The sequence below is a fragment of the Schistocerca cancellata genome, chromosome 7 (assembly GCF_023864275.1).
Source record: "Schistocerca cancellata isolate TAMUIC-IGC-003103 chromosome 7, iqSchCanc2.1, whole genome shotgun sequence".
Lineage (NCBI taxonomy): Eukaryota > Metazoa > Arthropoda > Insecta > Orthoptera > Acrididae > Schistocerca > Schistocerca cancellata.
In genome coordinates, this window is record NC_064632.1 from 89,166,549 (window position 1) to 89,182,965 (window position 16,417).

Genomic DNA, 16,417 nt, shown 5'->3' on the forward strand with positions numbered 1-16,417 from the left:
TCCCAGCAAATTAGGGACACTGTTGCTCCTGGGGTATCGGCGAGGACCATTCGCAACCGTCTCCATGAAGCTGGGCTACGGTCCCGCACACCGTTAGGCCGTCTTCCGCTCACGCCCCAACATCGTGCAGCCCGCCTCCAGTGGTGTCGCGACAGGCGTGAATGGAGGGACGAATGGAGACGTGTCGTCTTCAGCGATGAGAGTCGCTTCTGCCTTGGTGCCAATGATGGTCGTATGCGTGTTTGGCGCCGTGCAGGTGAGCGCCACAATCAGGACTGCATACGACCGAGGCACACAGGGCCAACACCCGGCATCATGGTGTGGGGAGCGATCTCCTACACTGGCCGTACACCACTGGTGATCGTCGAGGGGACACTGAATAGTGCACGGTACATCCAAACCGTCATCGAACCCATCGTTCTACCATTCCTAGACCGGCAAGGGAGCTTGCTGTTCCAACAGGACAATGCACGTCCGCATGTATCCCGTGCCACCCAACGTGCTCTAGAAGGTGTAAGTCAACTACCCTGGCCAGCAAGATCTCCGGATCTGTCCCCCATTGAGCATGTTTGGGACTGGATGAAGCGTCGTCTCACGCGGTCTGCACGTCCAGCACGAACGCTGGTCCAATGAGGCGCCAGGTGGAAATGGCATGGCAAGCCGTTCCACAGGACTACATCCAGCATCTCTACGATCGTCTCCATGGGAGAATAGCAGCCTGCATTGCTGCGAAAGGTGGATATACACTGTACTAGTGCCGACATTGTGCATGCTCTGTTGCCTGTGTCTATGTGCCTGTGGTTCTGTCAGTGTGATCATGTGATGTATCTGACCCCAGGAATGTGTCAATAAAGTTTCCCCTTCCTGGGACAATGAATTCACGGTGTTCTTATTTCAATTTCCAGGAGTGTATTAATAAATGAAATTTAATTATAACAAATTGTACCAAGAACAACGCGTTGTGGGTGGATCTTCAGTGTGTCGCTGCCTTCAAATAGTCTACTCTCATAATACGCAAGTTACAATAATTCTTTTGCCACGAATATGATGTTTCTCATTATTTTATTGGAACGAATGATACAGTTAACAACGGGTTTTCCAGTGATTCTCAATTTACTGGTGCTCAGAAACGGCATATATACATATAGGGTTGAAATGAATGCCAATATGGCGCCTCACAACTCTGTACCGAAGGGAGACGGCGTGCGTGTGACGCAGGTGGCGTTGTGCCATCTCATTGGTCAACGCTCAGAATATCTGACGTGCCAGATACTGCTCTGCACGTTCGGAAAGACTCCCGAAAGTGCTGTTCAACGCTATGACGTCAGAAACTCGGCACGCTCAACGTTCGGATGCACGGTCCGTGTGCCGACAGCTAAAGGCTCGTGCACGTGCCAGCACTGTAATCTGGTATACCTCTCCTGCTTTACAGCTCGGCCAAGCTTCCGACCTCCAAGTCTTGTGATGAGCTGTCCCAACAGCTTGTCCCGGTTGTGGTTTCACCGCTCCTCAACTGCTTTCCGTAGGTGCTCACGGCAATAGCACGCAAACAGCCGAGCTGCTTGGCCGTTCTCGAGATGCTCGTCCCCAGTGCCGGCCCATAACAAGCCGCCGTTTGACAAAATTCTTGTGTCGGTGGGTTTCGTTGCCAGAGAGTGCCTCATTAGTCTCTGCTCCGCGTATATACGAGGGGAATTCAGTAAATAAGGCAACATTTGTTTTCTGAAAGCAGGTTGTTTTTGTTCAGGATTCCAATTCACCGTATTACTCCCCATACTTTCGGCTGAAAAACACTATTTTTCAACATAATATCCGTTCAGTGGGACGGCCCAACTACATCCTACTGGATGGACCTGTATGGTCGCATGATACCACGCTACTGGTCGACGTCGGAGGCAGCATCTCGCTGCGTCACTAACCTTCCCATCATTGATGTGCCGCTTCCCGCTAAGTGCTTCTTTCATTGGGCCAAAAAGATGGAAATCTGTAGGTGCGAGCTCCGGTCTGTAGGGTGGATGAGGGAGAACAGCCAACACAAGTTTTGCGAGTTTCTCTCAGGTATGCAGACTTGTGTGAGGCCCTTCATTGTCACTGAGAAGCAGGAGTTCGTTGTATTTTTGTGGCGACGAACATGCTGCAGTAGTTTCTTCAATTTCCTGAGGATAGCACAATATTGGCTCAAATGGCTCTGAGCACTATGGGATTTAACTTCTGAGGTCATCACTCGCCTAGAACTTAGAACTACTTAAACCTAACTAACCTAGGGACATCACACACATCCATGCCCGAGGGAGGATTCGAACCTGCGACCGTAACAGCAGCGCGGTTCCGGACTGAAGCACCTAGAACGGCTCGGCCACAGCGGCCGGCAGCACAATATTCTTGAGAGTTGATTGTTCTAGCGTAAGACAGGAAACCAAACAGAATAATCCCTTCAGAACCCCAGAAGTACGCCGCTTTGATTTCACCAGCTAAGAGTTTGGTTCAAGTGGCTCTAAGCCCTACCTAACTAACCTAAGGACATCAGACACATCCATGCCCGAGGCAGGATTCGAACCTGCGACCGTAACAGCAGCGCGGTTCCAGACTGAAGCACCTAGAACCGCTCGGCCACAGCGGCCGGCTAAGAGAGTGGCTTTGAACCGTTTCTTGAGAGGAGAGGTTGTGTGGCGCCACTATACGGATTGCCGATTTTTCCGGTTCGAAGTGATGGACCTTTGTTTCATGATCTTTTGACGCTGTTCGACAAAAAATTCTCACGATCAGCCTCGTAACGCGGGAGCAGTTCAGTTCAACAAAATAGTCCTTCTTTGGTCTTTGTGGTCTTCTGTTAGGCAGCGAGAAACCCAGCGGGTGCACACCTTTGAGTTGCCAACTGCGGACGAGTATGTCAGCACTACCAACAGAATCGTCCAGAAGTGCAGCGCCGTCTTTCATTGTGATCCGTCCATCACCTCGAACGAGAGTGTCCGCACGTTCCAGCACTGCAGAAGTCAAAATCCTCTGAGGCCGGTCGACGCGTGGGAGATCGGAAATGTTTGCGCGACCTTGTTGCGTGGATGACAGACGCCTCGCAAACGACTTAAAATACTTTTGTCTACTGCGAGTTCTCCGTAGACATTGTCCAGATGCCTACGAATATCTGCGATGCTTCGGTTTTCCGCCAAAAGATACTCAGTGACAGCTCTCTCCTTGGAACGCGCCTCCATTACGGACGCTATACTGAAGGTTTCGTATAGCGCCGCCACCTATCGAAACTTCGTGAAACAATCGCAGCTGAAGCGTGAATACTCCACGATGTCCTGGAACAAATTCCGAAACTGTCCGAGAAAAAAAAAATTACATTTCTTATTGAATGCTCCTCGTAGCATTCTTGCGGCGTCAGGTATCAGCAACACCATCAGATGGCTTTCGGTCTCGTAATGGGCAGTGGTCGTAATGTTTTGGCTCGCCGGTGTAAGACAAACGCTGTAGTGGACAACTAGCCACTGCCTTGCTGCCGCTGCGGGTTGCCTAGTGGCAGATCCTATGACGGCAGGGCAGCGCGCCCAGAATACATGGGCAGGCGCCTGACGCAGGACCTGGGGAGGGCCGGATGACGCACCGGCGAGCCAGCGGGCGCTAAGTAGGTCAGCAGGCCACGTGCCAGCCGCACCAGCCGCGATTACTGGGGAGGTGCGACCGGCACCAACTGTTAACCGGCATTACTGTGCTGTTAGGAGAAGGGCATAGCACAGAAAGTATGTTAGTGTTTCGCAAGTTTTTTTTTTTTTTTTTTGTCATCAGTCTACTGACTGGTTTAATGCGGCCCGCCACGAATTCCTTTCCTGTGCTAACCTCTTCATCTCAGAGTAGCACTTGCAACCTACATCCTCAATTATTTGCTTGACGTATTCCAATCTCTGTCTTCCTCTACAGTTTTTGCCCTCTACAGCTCCCTCTAGTACCATGGAAGCCATTCCCTCATGTCTTAGCAGATGTCCTATCATCCTGTCCCTTCTCCTTATCAGTGTTTTCCAAATATTCCTTTCCTCTCCGATTCTGCGTAGAACCTCCTCATTCCTTACCTTATCAGTCCACCTAATTTTCAACACTTGTCTATAGCACCACATCTCAAATGCTTCGATTCTCTTCTGTTCCGCTTTTCCCACAGTCCATGTTTCACTACCATACAATGCTGTACTCCAGACGTACATCCTCAGAAATTTCTTCCTCAAATTAAGGCCGGTATTTGATATTAGTAGACTTCTCTTGCCCAGCAATGCCTTTTTTGCCATAGCGAGTCTGCTTTTGATGTCCTCCTTGCTCCGTCCTTCATTGGTTATTTTACTGCCTAGGTAGCAGAATTCTTTAACTTCATTGACTTCGTGACCGTCAATCCTGATGTTAAGTTTCTCGCTGTTCTCATTTCTACTACTTCTCATTACCTTCGTCTTTCTCCGATTTATTCTCAAACCATACTGTGTACTCATTAGACTGTTCATTCCGTTCAGCAGATCATTTAATTCTTCTTCACTTTCACTCAGGATAGCAATGTCATCGGCGAATCGTATCATTGATATCCTTTCACCTTGTATTTTAATTCCACTCCTGAACCTTTCTTTTATTTCCATCATTGCTTCCTCGATGTACACATTGAAGAGTAGGGGCGAAAGGCTATTGCCTTGTCTTACACCCTTCTTAATAAGAGCACTTCATTCTTGATCGTCCACTCTTATTATTCCCTCTTGGTTGTTGTACATATTGTATATGACCCGTCTCTCCCTATAGCTTACCCCTACTTTTTTCAGAATCTCGAACAGCTTGCACCATTTGATAATGTCGAACGCTTTTTGCAGGTCGACAAATCCTATGAAAGTGTCTTGATTTTTCTTTAGCCTTCCTTCCATTATTAACCGTAACGTCAGAATTGGCTCTCTCGTCCCTTTACTTTTCCTAAAGCCAAACTGATCGTCACCTAGCGCATTCTCAATTTTCTTTTCCACTCTTGTGGACATTATTCTTGTAAGCAGCTTCGATGCATGAGCTGTTAACCAGATTGTGCGATAATTCTCGCACATGTCAGCTCATGCCGTCTTCGGAATTGTGTGGATGATGCTTTTCTGAAAGTCAGATGGTATATCGCCAGACTCATATATTCTACACACCGACGTTGCCACTTCCCCCAAGTATTTTATAAGCTACTGTTTTCATTTCATACTTAACCAAGGCTAATGGTGTGACACACTATGAAAAACCATCCCAGCTGTCATAACACTTCGCCTAACTCCACCGGCAACTGATCACAGGTGTCTTTTCACCAACAACGCATCGCCCCAAAAAAATTTCTTTCGACAGCTCCATATACCTGTATTGGCTTGTTTTCTCCACATATACACTCCGTAGACCACAGCGAAGTGCGCGGTTGGTGTTTTCCCTTTCTTAAAATTTTACAGCACATTTTTCGCCGCATTACTTTTTTTTTATTTTTACTTCGACTTTCTGTGAGTCGGCAAAGAAATTCCTGTAGTAGCAAGGTAGGGAGCGATTAGCGCGCACTGAGATGTGTAGTAGGTGGTTTCAGACCGTCGGAACGCGCCTGCTAGCGGTGAGTGTATGATGCTGGAGTACCGTAAGACAGCAGGCCAACACATACTGAGCGTAACGCGAAGCAGTACAGTGTTGTTAGTTAATATTTATTTTTTGAACACTACTAAACTCGTCCAGCCATACCGTCAACATTAACTGCACTGACAGAAGTTATTAACAGTTTCATAAATTCATTAAGGGGAGGTTTACTACACTCCTGGAAATTGAAATAAGAACACCGTGAATTCATTGTCCCAGGAAGGGGAAACTTTATTGACACATTCCTGGGGTCAGATACATCACATGATCACACTGACAGAACCACAGGCACATAGACACAGGCAACAGAGCATGCACAATGTCGCCACTAGTACAGTGTATATCCACCTTTCGCAGCAATGCAGGCTGATATTCTCCCATGGAGACGATCGTAGAGATGCTGGATGTAGTCCTGTGGAACGGCTTGCCATGCCATTTCCACCTGGCGCCTCAGTTGGACCAGCGTTCGTGCTGGACGTGCAGACCGCGTGAGACGACGCTTCATCCAGTCCCAAACATGCTCAATGGGGCACAGATCCGGAGATCTTGCTGACCAGGGTAGTTGACTTACACCTTCTAGAGCACGTTGGGTGGCACGGGATACATGCGGACGTGCATTGTCCTGTTGGAACAGCAAGTTCCCTTGCCGGTCTAGGAATGGTAGAACGATGGGTTCGATGACGGTTTGGATGTACCGTGCACTATTCAGTGTCCCCTCGACGATCACCAGTGGTGTACGGCCAGTGTAGGAGATCGCTCCCCACACCATGATGCCGGGTGTTGGCCCTGTGTGCCTCGGTCGTATGCAGTCCTGATTGTGGCGCTCACCTGCACGGCGCCAAACACGCATACGACCATCATTGGCACCAAGGCAGAAGCGACTCTCATCGCTGAAGACGACACGTCTCCATTCGTCCCTCCATTCACGCCTGTCGCGACACCACTGGAGGCGGGCTGCATGATGTTGGGGCGTGAGCGGAAGACGGCCTAACGGTGTGCGGGACCGTAGCCCAGCTTCATGGAGACGGTTGCGAATGGTCCTCGCCGATACCCCAGGAGCAACAGTGTCCCTAATTTGCTGGGAAGTGGCGGTGCGGTCCCCTACGGCACTGCGTAGGATCCTACGGTCTTGCGTGCATCCGTGCGTCGCTGCGGTCCGGTCCCAGGTCGACGGGCACGTGCACCTTCCGCCGACCACTGGCGACAACATCGATGTACTGTGGGGACCTCACGCCCCACGTGTTGAGCAATTCGGCGGTACGTCCACCCGGCCTCCCGCATGCCCACTATACGCCCTCGCTCATAGTCCGTCAACTGCACATACGGTTCACGTCCACGCTGTCACGGCATGCTACCAGTGTTAAAGACTGCGATGGAGCTCCGTATGCCACGGCAAACTGGCTGACACTGACGGCGGCGGTGCACAAATGCTGCGCAGCTAGCGCCATTCGACGGCCAACACCGCGGTTCCTGGTGTGTCCGCTGTGCCGTGCGTGTGATCACTGCTTGTACAGCCCTCTCGCAGTGTCCGGAGCAAGTATGGTGGGTCTGACACACCGGTGTCAATGTGTTCTTTTTTCCATTTCCAGGAGTGTATATTTTGGTTCAAAAAATCGATTTTTTTTAAATTGCATTTTTGTATCCATAAAAGTGTTTGGAATCTACCCCTGAAACGGTTTTTCTGAATACGGAACGTAAATTTATGTTATTCGCGGTTGAACAAAAAAAATGGACCTGCTTGAAATCTGCCTTTTTCACGCACCAGTTTTTTTCTTTCGGAGGGCGAGTTACTGTACCGGTGCTTGGGAGGAAATACACAAAATTCAAATGAAAGTTTGAACGCGTGTGTTTGGAAGTTAGCCCCCAATCATTTGCATTCTGGTGCGCAGACTGTTGAGGTTGCGACTTTCCTGGCAGTGAGCATCTTCAACGAAGGGTATTCAGCAATTCTGAAGACCATGACAACGATGGACGTCGCCCTGGCACTCTATTCGACGCAGTTCGTCAAGCATTCGGACAACCACCGGATTCAAGCTGCCGAAAACCGCTTGTCACCTGCCGTACGAGCGGCTCTGGAGCAGCGCAGGATGGCCCAGATCGAGCAGAACACCCTCTGTGAGGAAGAGGAAGGACTTGTTTATGGACCCGTAATAGCAGTTTGAACGTAAGTTGCGTAATATTTCATTTATATGTAGTCAAAACTTCAAACGCGTTTTTATCGGAATGACTTTTTATCGCGCGGTATGGTAACTTCAAATCAACTGAACAGATTGGTATGATTCTTTGTTTGCAACGAAGCTAACTAAATTGTCTAGGAGTTGTACCACTTTTATTCCGATCCATCAACTATAAATATTTGAACCTCATGCTCCCTTTTTTGCAATCATTACTTTCTAAGTGAACATGAATCTGGAGACTTATTTCAACGTTCTCGGTGACCAACTGTTTCCCTTCCTTCTACATCTTAACTGTGGCTATACTGTTGACACTCTCGTCCTAAAAGATGGTTATAGCCGTGCCACACGCATACGTACCTGATTCGGCCTCTGTCACCTTACCACACCTCTACTGGTCCGCTAACGCACACGATCACAAGACCATAGAAAGTGTATTGAACTTTCGGAAAAGTGGGTGAAACGTAGCAATCAACACCCCGCAGTTTGGTAGATCTGTAGATCTAATCATGAGTAATTGGTTTCAGGTGGATATGGCCTACCGGAAGAAACTTGTGGGCACTCTTAGTCGCCGAAGGCTGGAGTCAGAAACGACTAATATTTGCCTCATGTGCAGATTTCTTCAGTGTGTGTGTGTGGATGACTCTGCATAAAGGACATCTTGCTGCGTCCTGACTGACAGGAAATTTTTTGCGTAACTAGTTAGATATTCCCAGAAGGTATTGATGTGGTAATGGACCTTTCCTAGAAACATCGAATTAACTCTGTTTCCACCACGAAGGACACGGGTATAGCCTTCGACGCAAGCTCTGTTAAATTTAAAAGGGGAAGGTAGTCTACGTACAGGCTAAATACCACGGTAGTTAATTCGTGAAGACGTTCACAGATGGCATTAAGAATTATGCAAGATAATGTCTGTCACTTTTCCTCTGGGACAGACTGTGTTTAATGCACCTCCGCACTGCTGCACATGCTGTATCAAATTCCCCCCACAGCTGGTGTACTTACAAAGCTCCCATCCTGCATTCTATGTGGTGTACAAGACGAAGTGGCGCATTGGAAAGACACTGGACCCGTAGTCCGGAAAACTGCGGTTAAAATACCCTTCTGTACATCCCGGTTTAGGATTTCTATGATTTCCGAAAGTCGCTTAAAGAGAATCACCGAATGTAAAGCAGTCTACTACTTTTCTTCCGCAATCAGTGTTTGTCCTCTGTCTGTAATGAACTCGCTCACAACAATGATAAACCTTGGCGTTCCTTCTTGTTTTGATGTGGAGCCATCCTGCGACCATTAGTGTACTTGAAGGCCACAACCAGCGACGCTCTCATCTTACAGGCTGATGCCTGCGACATTGCAAATAAGTAACTTGTCATAACAGATCGTATTATTATTGAGCCTTTGTGGTATACTTTTGAGAGAAAGGTGTGTGATCGCTATCCACGTCCATTATTTTGAAGTGAAGCTGCCACTATGTTGCAGGAAGAATGATACAAGTTCCCCTTTAAAAGCATTCATAGGCTGCGTTTACCCATTCCGAGATGAATGGAAGCCAACTGGTTTTCTACAGCATGTTAGGCATCGTAATGTGATGTTTTTGGTGTTTCCAAATTTTTTTCCACCCCTTAGGTCATATTTTTACTAGTCTCAACAGACAGCCGAACGTACTTCTCATACCTACAATGTCTACATTCCAAACCGTTATGGGTTTTATGTCTTAGGCTCAGTTTTCAAGAGCGATTCCCCAACATTTCTACAATAACCGAGATGGTTTGTGTTGCGTTATTCGTATCACGGAGAGCATTTCTAGCTTTTCTTTACGAAATAAACCTTCGACTGGAAGCACTACTTTAAAAACGGGCAGAAAGGAATTTTCGCGACTCTAGGGAACATTTCCAAAAATAAATAAACAATCTTGATGAAACTTTTGTGTACGTAGAGAGGTGAAAATAATGAAATACTTTTTTTGCTTTTGCCCAGTTTCACTTTTGAGAGATCAAACAACCTGAAAGGTAATTTGGCACATTAGGTTTAGAGGGAATATCTCCGAATCTGTGATATATAAAAAAGTGTTTCACATAAAAGTGAGAGAGCGAGAAAAAACCGTGTTGAGCGTCGCACCTGAGGACGAATAAGTTGGTAATCTAGTGATCGCAAAAGGCTCGACGGGACAGATAAAGCCACTGGACGTACTGTATATGACATTCCTTGTAGGAAGAACTTCGTGAGGAGATTTTCAGATCTAGTTCTGCTGAATTATTATGTCAACTTCCACTCGAGAAGCAATATAATCACGCTGCAGTAACTAGAGTATAATAACGTCTTTTCGCCAAGATTTTCCAGTGTTCTGAAATACACTTGGTATAAATCAAAATATTTAGAGTATCTCCTGTCACAAAAGGAGAATCCTGCTGAAATCTGTTTCATATTGTGTTTTCCATCGTGTGTATTATGTGCATCGTTAAAAACGTTATGTTTTAAGCATTTCTTTAGAGGTAATCATTATTGTGAACATTTTATATCATAATAATGAGTTACTTATTTTCATTTAACGAAAGACAGATAAGTGAATACGTAAAAAAAGTTAAAACTTAAAATCTCAGTTCAAATCATAAAACAAAAGTAAGTAAAACCAATAAGTAGAATATCGGTGGAAGTTTAGATATTTCAGTTGGCTATGTTGAAAATACTCCGACAGCACATCGTGTACAACTTATACTCAAAAAATGCTATTTGAGAAACCAGCTTTATAGAACGTGGAGGGTTGTGATAGTTTCTATGATTTATGTTGTAAGAAAAGTTTCCATTTTTCAAAATTAATGATGGTGGGGTATTTGGCAAAAGTTGATTAATCAGTTTTCGAGAACGTTAATTACATTTCAGGTTTATATGAAAATATTTTACGTATCATGGTTTCGAATTTATTCACTCTAGACCTAATATGCCAGTTTACCTTTCGGGATGTATTTTTTCCCTTAAAAGTGAACTTAGGCAACAATAAAACGTAAATATGTCATTATTTTGGCTCCTCTTCATACTCGCCAAGTTTCATCAAGGTCATTTATTTACACTTGGGAATTTTCCCTTGTCTGTCTTTAATTATGCCATTTTGGGCGATCCATCTACACAGAAATGTTGTTCCGTATAATTTCCCGGACGAGACAATGTGCTCCTCCTCAGGCTATTATCTACGGCAAAGTCAGTTTCTCAGGCAAGGGGGCTTAGATGGTATTTTCGTTGTGAATTTCTGAAGTCGGGAGCAAGCGACCCTTCGGTGTCAAGCCATTTACTTGTTGCAATACGACAGACAGACAGAATTCGAAATGTGTTCCTGGGTGCAGGTGTGGCATTCTGTTTTGGCGCTTCCCTGTTTTTCTCGGTGAGTGCTGCGGATTAGTGAACACGGACTTGTTAGGTAAAGACAAACCTCAGAGCAGAGCGCACAGCCAGTAGCGAGCTGAACGTGGTATTCGACAAAAAGAGATTGTCTTGGCTAGTTAACTCACGGCAGTAAACTTCATTCGTTTCTGTAAAGACCTGAGAGTCATATTTTCGTGTGACTCTGAACTGACTTTGAACTGAATTCCTGTTTTGTTACTGCTGTGATTGTTGGCGAGACATGCGAGTGCTCAGTTTGAGGGGGCATGTAGATCTGTTAACGGCGAACATATTCCAGTCCAGTAGTCGTACCCCGGAATCTCTTCAAAAAGTAGTTTTAATTGTTGATTTTGTAGTTGTGGGAAGTTTAACTTCGTCACGAGGGTCAAATCGAGTGTGGCGACCCTTAGACTCATTTGATGGTGTAGCAGAGCAGAGAATTAAGTCAGGTCCGCCAGTAAACTTTTTTTATTAAATCCGCAGAACAGTGCGCCGCGTCATTTACCTCGCACTCTGCACATTGCCAAGAGTGCGTGCATTCTGGCTGCGCCAGCACGGCCGACTTCTTAAGGTGCTACGGCAGCTCCGAGATGCTGACGAAAGGAACGTTTTAGCTTTGAGCTAACCCGATCAAGTAAAGTCGATTTATGCAACCTGCACAATATCTGTATCAGGAACGATATCCAGACAGGCGACAGCCATATAATAGATACAAACTCCCTCTCGGAGCTTTGGGCGACTCTTATACCGTAAAAAACACAGGTGAGGATTGGCCATGAGTTATGGTATTTCTGGGCCAAGATATACCTTTCTTCCGTCATACTTATCTTTCTCCGTCTAATTAGCTGTGTAGCCACAGAGGTTTTGGATGTCTCTAAGTTTCTTCCATTTATGGCACCTAATCTTTCAAAAATGGTTCAGAAACATTACCTTATAATGTGTGTTTCTCCATAGGATACAACGAAATTAACAAGATACTAAAATGGCAAGTGTGGCAGTAATAAATTTCTAGTACATAACCCAATGAAAAGGTTAGTATCATGGTGATTCAGTTGTCCCTGCCTTATGCAACCCCACAAGAGAGAACAAAGTCCATGGCCAGTTGTCTCTGGAGATATGAAGCACGTTAGTAAAATGTTGCAGAATAATTGGTAAAGCCGGCCGGGGTGGCCGTGCGGTTGTAGGTGCTACAGTCTGGAACCGCGTATACGAAGACATCTTAGACCTATTTTCCAAACTGTGTTCACAGAACTACTTTGATGCGGCGAGTCATATATTAAGCTGTTACCTCCATGCTTACCATTTTGATATCCCCAGTTAATTTCGTTGTTTTCAATGGTGAAACACTCTTTATAAAGCGACGTTTTTGAGCCATTTACGAAAGATTAAGTACTGTAAACAGTATAAACTTAGAGATATCAAAGCCCTGCATGACTAAACACCTAATTACGCAAAGAAAGATTGGAGACTCTTGGATAAGTATGGCAGAAGTAAAGTACATACATCTGCCCCGTACAGTGTTTGTCATAAGAGTTATTCTCGAACTGTATACGTGTTTGCGAAATATACTCATGGTTTATGATTAAAAACCCTTGTTTTAATTTCTCTTTACGGCTAGCTTTCATGGGAAAAAATAATAGATTTTACAAGTGTATGGTTTCCAGTATCATTCGCTTATTCTTCTTGGTTCTGTAATTTTACTGCGCCGCTTGCAATTCCTTTGTCCATTCACTACTTCCGAACACCACTCCATAACATTTTTTACGAATGCCGTTAAAAACTGTCTACACAGGCGAATGTCAACTGCATCAACACCTTTCAACATGTGATAGAACGTCACTATACAGTTAATAATGTCCAACGTTTCGCCTTCTCTTGCAAGTCACTTTCCGTTCACCGCTCAGATGAAACTTGCAGTCACATAGGTGGAAAAGTTTGGTTGAAGATTCTGTATGTATTGAGACACTATGACTTATAACGTAGAAGTAATTTCTGTCAGTTTTACAAGTGGGTGAGAAGAAGTCATATTTAATTTGGTGGGTAATTGCCGGTGGATATGTGACTATAAGGTTGTGTTACTTGATACAACGTATATTTGCACTGCGTCCCTCTGACCAGTGCAAATGTTGAATTTCTTAATTTGAAGCTTTGTTATTGCTTAAGAGTTCTCATTTTTCGCCTTAAGCACTTGAAGAGGTATAGCCGCTAGTAACGTAGTACAAGATCTCCAGCTTGATTAAAGCTGCATACCAGACTGAAATTCGAGTACGGGTCTGTTTCTCGTAACTCAGCTGGGATGACAGACATAAATACACACCCAACATCAATCTGTCCGGATTTTCATGTAAGCTCATGCTACATAATTGAGTGAAATATTCTCTCTGTATTTATATACTTTAAGTTGCGCCTGTGTTAAAAACATCTTCTCATAACTAAATGATCATTTGAAAGCTATATTAACAGAGAAACAAATGTACATACAAAGCATTCTCGTGGTGGCAGTTAACATGACAGGGTGAATACGCACTGCCTTTACACGACGCTATCTCCTTTAATTGTTGAGAGCCTCATGTTTGCCCTGATATATACGAATCAGCCGATGCCAACAACGACCTTACCCCTACCGAAAGAGCAATAAAACAATAAAAGATTTTTCAGCTTGTTCGGAAGCTGCTACCTGCGTAGGAGAACGTTCAGAAAAATGTTTTACTTTATTACAATGACAATCTTTTAATACACTCTCATACGAACACTATTTCCGACTGACGGCATGACATTTCAAAAAACATGCTTTATTTGTTCACAAGTTGAAGTTCTTTATACTTCACTTTGAGCAGTCCCTTATTAAGGCATCACGATCGTTACTTTTGTATGAAGATGTATATGAAGTTGTTTCCAATCAGAACGTATCACTAAAAGTAATAAAATTTACATAAAACTTAAGCTCTGAAAACAAAATTAAATCAACTACTGAAAAAATCAAATTTCACTGTAGAATGTGGGAATAGGAGAAACTGGAAACAAGTGTTTTATACACGTTATCACAGTCGTTTAACATCTATATCAAAGATGTTTCACAGTTTAAAAATATGCAGCTCTAAGATCGGAACGGCAAGAGATAAGGGAACAAGGAAGACGCAACAGCAAAAAAGAGTGATGCAAAAATATGTGGCAGTCTAAATATATAAACCGCCACATGAAAAGTGGTATGCCCAAATGGCAATACATGCGAAGAAGTCCAAATACTCTGTAGCATTGCGTCTTGAAGCTTACGTTACTGACATAGGAGAGATATTACACGTTACAACAGAATGTAGGTAAAAGCAAAAAGATGCGGAGTGAGAAGTTGGAGTAGAGAGATTAATCTTCTGAATCTGTAAACAAAAATAGAGATCAGCAATAAATAGAACTATGATTCTGTTGGTCTTCAGGGAGCAATTCGAGAGCAAAATTTCCCTGGGTACTGCTCAATATAATGAACTTATTTGTAAAGTCAATCTAAACAGTGTATTTTTATTGAGTGCTACTTATTAAACCATTTGTAAATATTCATGCCACATCTATCGATGGCAATAGCATACCATGATTATTTTCTTAAAATTAAAGAATCTGACATTATTAAAAAATGTTACTGAATACAATGCCAGTGACATGACACCCAAGTAACGTACCGGCCCCTATGTTACTCAACACATATGTAAACACAATGTTGTAAACACATTAAAGTTAAAGACGAACTTGATATTTTGTCAGTTGACAGAACAGAATCGTTGCTGGGAAATCAGTATTATATCCCTCTTCACGTTATTAACTTCCCTGCAGGCTGCACGTGCTCAGAAACCGGGTATGTTTCATAAACCTTTGATCCCTGAATATGTGTGTTATAGTAACACCTGTTTCAGACAATTTTTGAGATAGTATCACACGTTTCAATCAGCGCAGCCATATTGGATAACGGACCTCGGTACAGATACTACATAGAGAGGCACAACACACATAGACCATGTTACATCCACAGTTGAAACGGGATGCTGCGGAAGAATTGAACAAGCAACAAAGAAATAGTACCCGTCAAGATGTCAGCTGTACTCACGTCAAACACGGCGACTTCAGTGACAGAGAGACGTGGGGCGTCAGCCGACCCCGACACAGCACAGCATGCGACGCTGATAGTAGTTGCGGCGCGCGACCCCTCTGCACACGCCGACGCCGCAACCGAACACAGCGGACTAATCAGCTGGTGCGTCACGGCGGAGAGTCGCCGACAGACTGACGAACGCTGCGCGGGACATAGTGGCACAGATGCCGGCTACAGGCCGCGCATGCGCAGAACGAGGGAAAGGCCGTGCGCCGGGCGGAGCCCCTGGGGGATAGACAGCCGGGCGATACATCAGAATCCTCTCTGTAGCACGCTGCTGGCCGACGTCATAACGCTTGCCCGATAGGCAGGCCAGTGACACAAATGGAAGTTGAAACGATACCAACTATGCACGATCTAGCATGTACGTAGACTATCGCCCCTGAGTCAATTTCCATAAAATTCTTCTAGCTTGTAGAATTTTATGCTGTAAAATACTGAACCATAATTTTGGCGACAATGTCGTTACCCCCCTGGGGACCATAAGACAATTGTTCTACACTCGTGTATCTGACGTATCTGTATTTTTCGGATGTTTTTGCAATTTCGATCGACTGGGCAGCCCTGCTAAGTTTTATCTTCGTAGCCAAATCATGTCAGTAGTCAAACAAAATTTTAATGGAGAAACAAGATGCGATTTATTTCCACTCTGACAGTAACGTAATAACGAGAAATACTAGTGGAGTAAAAAAAGGCTGCCTTTTCTGTCCTCCATATATGTAAGTAATTCACATATTGTCGAGGTCGAGGTGCAAAATCAAATCATTTAGGTGAGTTATGTAACAGACATATTTGTTTTTATTCAAATACCAAGACGTTATTTCCAATCTTTATAGGATTTTTAGTTCTCACAGTTTTCGAGAGAACGATTAACATCCAGTCACCGTGAGAAAAGGTAAAGCATTTCTATCCCGGTTCTGAATGCCTGTTTTGTGTTTTACAAGTTGTCTTCGTAATTTCTAACTGTACACGTGCTACAATATTTATTTCGAAAGTTTGCATAGAAATATGAGGTGCATTCAAGTTCTAAGGCCTCCGAATTCTTTTCTCCGGACTGGAAAGAGACAGAAACATGTGCATTGTTTTAAATGAGGCTACGTTCATTGTCAATACGTCTCAG

The 16,417-nt window shown here is 44.6% G+C and overlaps 1 long non-coding RNA gene across 1 annotated transcript in view; it reads right to left on the reverse strand.

The window, feature by feature from the left end:
- Positions 1–15,414, reverse strand: part of LOC126092397 (uncharacterized) — an 848,619-nt gene extending 833,205 nt beyond the window's left edge. Inside the window, exon 1 of the long non-coding RNA XR_007521329.1 lies at positions 15,253–15,414. This is a non-coding gene — a long non-coding RNA (uncharacterized LOC126092397). The remainder of the gene's footprint in view (positions 1–15,252) is intronic.
- Positions 15,415–16,417: the final 1,003 nt, after the last annotated feature.